At 39.8% G+C, this 5387-nt stretch overlaps 1 non-coding gene across 1 annotated transcript; it reads right to left on the bottom strand.

The window, feature by feature from the left end:
- Positions 1-4889: 4889 nt before the first annotated feature.
- trnas-uga (transfer RNA serine (anticodon UGA)) lies at positions 4890-4971 on the bottom strand. Its single transcript has one exon. It is a non-coding gene; the product is annotated as a tRNA-Ser (tRNA).
- Positions 4972-5387: the final 416 nt, after the last annotated feature.

Here is a 5387-nt window from a genome sequence, read left to right as displayed (position 1 = left end):
TCGAGCAGAGAAGGAGAGAGGAGAATAGATAAAAATGTTTAAATGAAGGGTTTAGATAGAAGAATTAAAGAGGAACTGTTTCTAATGGCTGAAGGATTGAAGAAGCAGAGAGTACAGATTGAGGAAGATTGGCAGAAGAAGAGGTGACATCGAGATCTGCTGAAAGATCACTGACCTGAAACATTAACTCTGTTTCTCACTCCACAGATGCTGGTGAACCTGCTGAGTATTTCCATCACTTTCTGCTTTTATTTCAGATTTTCAGCAACAACTGTATTATTGCTTTTCTACTAAACTTCATCCCAATTTGGGCGAGTTTATTTTTAACTTTGCTGTTGCCTTTATGACCGCACTCCATTTACCAGGTATAATGCTTTAATGCATGTAGTTGTGACCGAGTGGTTAAGATGATAAACTTGACAATCTGTTGTGAATTCTGTGTGAGTGCTCATGTCCTGCTGCCTACCTTTCTGATTATTTCAAAGTTTAACCAGGTCCCTGCAGAACCAATCATCAATTACAGGTAATAAAATCCTGCACCTTTCAATCCCTCCAGGATTTTCTCATTTGCATTTCAAAATTTACCTTTAGAAATGGAACAAAAATCTGCCAAATTGGAGATACTCTTTCTTTCCGGCTGTCTGTCTCTCTTTCGGCCTCCCTCACTCTCGGTGTACATATCTGTGTATTTCGCTCTGTGTGTGTCAATATGGTTCAATTCCCCGAGGAGGTGACTGGATTTTTACCTTCACAAACTTGATTTATTTTAGTTGTATAGAGTTATTTTAACATGTTACAGAGGAAAATAGCAGGGTAAAAATAATACAAGACGAGATTGTCTCTTTCTGCATTTTCTCGAGTGGAGACTGTTCAGCTGCTAAGTGCCCATGTGTTACAAAGCAGAGGATGATTGAAATTTTAACTGAGCAACATTTAAACAGATAGAGAATGAGTAGTTATAGTCGAGTGGTTAGGTAATGAATGCATCGAGAGAATGAATTAATAAATAAAAAGAACAATTTGAAATAGCTCGGACATTAGGAATTGTTTCCACTGCTGCCAGGTCTCACAGTGAACAGGAAAATAAATGTTCACTCACAACTTTTACTAGAACGGAGAGGTTAAAGCAAACAGGAAAACCTCGAGAATAGAGAAGGCAGTAAGATAACCTGATACAATTTGGGAAGCTTTGTCCCTATTTCATCAGGGATTAGAGGCGAATTTATTCACTCTGCTTCAGGTTTACATTTGCTGAACCGGAATCAAACAAACAATAAGATTTTTACAGACCTGGAAATAAAGTTTCCATATTGAGATGTAATTCTTAAGATCATATTTTGGCATCTGCTGAATCAGTATTTTTGTCGAACTCTCTGTCTTTCTCTGTCATGAGATTACAGAAGAAACCACACTTCAAAAGTACTTTATTGACTGTAAAGTGCTTTGCGAGATCCTGATGATGTGAAAGGCGCTGTTTAAATGTACATCTTTGTGTCTTTTCTTGCTTTCTGTCTGTCAATCTCAATGAAGTAAAATACAGAATTGTGAATCTGTTCCTTTCAGCATCTACTCCAGACTCTATTGATCTCTCTGTCGTTCTCTTTCTCCTTTTCTCTCTTTGTTCCTCTCTCCTCAGTGACTGTCTGGAATAAAGATCCTTCCTCTGGGGCTGCTGGATGAACCCAGGTCTGGTAACAGTGTGATACTTGTCCTGATGCTTCGGTATGAAGTGTACAAGTGTGGGTTGTAGTTTTTTTTTTCTTATTAGTTCAGTGGTGAGTATCCCTACCGATCACTTGGGGAATGAGGGTTCAGTTGCTACATGGGGAGGTTGCACATTTTCAAGACATCAAAATGTTTTATGGTGCAGCTTTATCTGAAAATACAACAGGGAATATTAGCCGAGTTAAATAATGCAAGAGGGGATGTTCTCTTTGAGAATTGTCTTGAGCAGAGACCATTTCATCACTAAGTGCCCTCACACTAAACAACGATAGATAATTGTAATTTTAATTTAATACCAATTTTCTTTTGTGCTGCTCAGTAACACTGCCTCACTAAACAATTTAGTGTTTATAAATGTGGAAATTAAGATTCCATATTTATGTATAATTCTGAAGTGTATAAAGTATAGATGGAGCAAAATTCAGGACAATTTTTTGCCATTGCTCAACAAACCTAACAAGAGAAGGGGCAGTTCTGGACGTAGTTTTCGGTTATAACCTAAGCAGGTGGAAGGGGTATCAGTGGGAGGGTATTTTAGTGGCAGTGATCATAATTCAGTTAGATTTAGCATAGTTAGAAAAGGATAAAGAGAGACCAAGAATGAACATTTTAAATTGTGAGAATGTTACTTTTACTAATCAGAGATTTGATTCAGTAAAAGTGGACAGGAAACAGTTACTTGAAGGTAAATCAGTGTCAGAACAGTGGGAGGCATTCAAGGAGGAGCTAAGAGGGCTCAGTACAAAAAAGATACAGGATGGGATTCCCAAATTTAGGCTCCCCCAGATGTCGGAATCCAACAGGGGACAGCTTAACAGTCACAAATACATCCTTCAGCTATTACCCTTTGCTTCCTGCCACTGAGCTTATGTTGGATCCAACTTGCCAGATCCCCAATATCACATAAGCTTTTAATTTGGTAACAAGTCTTCCATGTTGGACCTTGTTAAAAGCCTTGATAAAATCTATGTTGACTAAATAAAGCCCGCCAGCCTCATCGACCCTCCACAGATGCTGCCAGACCTGCTGAGTTTTATTTGCTTTTATTCAGCAAGGAATGTATTTTGTTTGCAACAGTTCAAACAGCAGCAAGAAAGTTCTGATGAAAGGTCACTGAGCTGAAACTCTGTTTCTCTCTCTGCAGATGCTGCCAGACCTGCTGAGTATTTCCAGCACTTTCTGTTTTTATTTCAGATTTTCAGCATCCGCAGTATTTTGCTTTTATTTAATAAAATTTCATTCCCTGATTGGGAATGTAACCAGGTCTGTGATGGCGAAAGCACCGAATTCTCACCACTAGAGCACCAGGGAATCTACCAGATTTCACTGCAAGTTAACTGGTCCACGCTGTCTTTTATATTTCTTCACTTCAGGCCACTTTTGCCACAGTTTAGTTTATAATTTAAAAAAAAACAAATGTTTAACTAGAACACAAAAGACTTGTCCAGGCAATGACAGCACTAAGTGTGTTGACATGAGCACAAAGCTGAAGATGTACAAGTTTCAATTTCCAAGATGCACCAACCTAATCAATGCGACTCCTGTGAAATATACACAGCAACACATTGCCGTCATACATCAATAGAAACAACTGACACACATCAAATTCTGCCAGTTTCATGTGGGATCTCCTTGGGCTTCTATCATTGCTTTTTCTCCAGCTCTCTCTGCTTCTCCAACTCCCAGGTAAATTAGCTGCTTCATGTGAACACACTGGATTCATGAAACCCAGCTTTCCCTGGAAAGCCAGGAATGAGAATGAAAGATGGAAGACATTGAGAAGCGATGGATTTTGCAGATAACAGGATAAATAAGCACTGTGATCTCATCTTCCTGCTTCTTCCAGATACTGAATACTGGAATGTGTAAGAGTTGTTCCCATTAGCAATTATCCCCAGTCACACTCTCCTTCCAATCTTTTACCCGCTGCTTAGATTTCAAACTGTGCATAATTTCTCACTGGCGTTCAATGTGAAGAAGGCGGAGCTGCGAGAAGCTAATGTTGTTCAGCAGATGCAACTCAGGAAGATGTCTAACAGGCCGATGATAACAGTGAATGTTTTGATGAGCTGAGCTGCAGTGAAGGGTTGGCACCATTTAAAATGTCATTCAGCAGGTCTGCTTCCAAAGCTGGTGATAAAAATGACAAGAAAACCTCTCACTGAACATCCTCAGTGTTATGAGGTCAAAAGACCAGGAAACAAGGTAAGAGTGTGTTTTACTGTGATGGGTTGTAAGATGGCAGAATGACTGAGAGGCAGCAGCAGTGGTGTTGTGGAACATACAATTCTGGAAAGGTACAGCACAGAAGGAGGCCATTCGACCCTCCATAATTATTTGACAGAGTAGTTGCGATTGGTTGATCAATAGTGATATTTGTGCCAGGCAGGAAAAGCTAAGACCCACATTTTCCTTCCACCATCATCCCTTTAATCAGTATATCACTCTGTGCTGTAACTTTTCACAGCCCTTTACGTGGTTTCTTTCACTCGCTGTAATTGCTATCGTCCTGTTATATCTCTAACTTATGCGGCTCTGACGAATAATCATTGACTTGGAACTAAAATTGTGTGTTTCTCTCCACAGTTACCATCATAGGTGTTAAGCATTTACTGCTTTCCTTTAACAAGTCATGTTTGTGACAACTGCCATAGCCACAAGAACTTATTACTTGCTCATTAGGAATCGAACACAGGTCATGGCAGCAAGTGCATTGAATCGTCATCACTCGACCACCAGTGAAGGTCGGCCTTGCTCCTTCAGGTTAGTTGCTTTTCCCATTTCTTCACTTACAGCACGAAATTGCTCTGATTGTGTGAAGATTCGAGTTCTGCCGCGGTCATTTTACACAGAAAAATCTGGTTCAAATTAGTGAAACCAAACCGCGTTCCCACTCCTTCACTGAAAGTTCAATTTCCTTCAAAACATTGCAAGGAGCTTCAGTAAAACACTTTTTTTCTGGCTGTTTTCTGTGATTATTTCTCACCCATTCAGTTTCTAACAAATCCACAACATCTAATTGATATCGATAAATTTGAACATCTCCAATTGGCAAGATGACCTTTGCATCAATCACTTCAATAGATTACAGCAAAGACTGTTTTGATTGATATACAAGTTAGTGATCTTCCCAGGCAGGCGATTCAAGAAAACTGATACAGACTCTCTGTGAGCAGGATTCAAACCTGCACGGGGAAACCCCATTGGATTTCAAATCCAATGCCTTAACCACTCAGCCACCACAATCAACTGCTTTGATTATTTTCTGGGGAATTATTGTCTTTGAGCCTTGAGTTTTGTTGCATTTCCCATTTCATATGAAAATTAATATTCTGAAGAAGGGTCACTGACCTGAAACGTGAGATAGAGGTACAAATATGTAAACAGATTATGGAAAGATGTAGGAGCAACAGGGTGGTGGTGATAGGAGATTTTAATTTTCCCAACATTGACTGGGATTCACTTAGTGTTAGAGGTCTAGATGGAGCAGAACTTTTAAGGAGCATCCAAGAGGGTTTTCTGGAGCAGTATGTAAATAGTCCAACTCGGGAAGGGGCCATACTGGACCTGGTGTTAGGGAATGAGCCCGGCCAGGTGGTTGAAGATTCAGTAGGGGACTACTTTGGGAATAGTGATCACAATTCCGTAAGCTTTAAAATACT

This window comes from Heterodontus francisci, chromosome 34 (assembly GCF_036365525.1).
Source record: "Heterodontus francisci isolate sHetFra1 chromosome 34, sHetFra1.hap1, whole genome shotgun sequence".
NCBI lineage: Eukaryota > Metazoa > Chordata > Chondrichthyes > Heterodontiformes > Heterodontidae > Heterodontus > Heterodontus francisci.
This window is presented reverse-complemented; position numbering and strand designations above follow the sequence as displayed.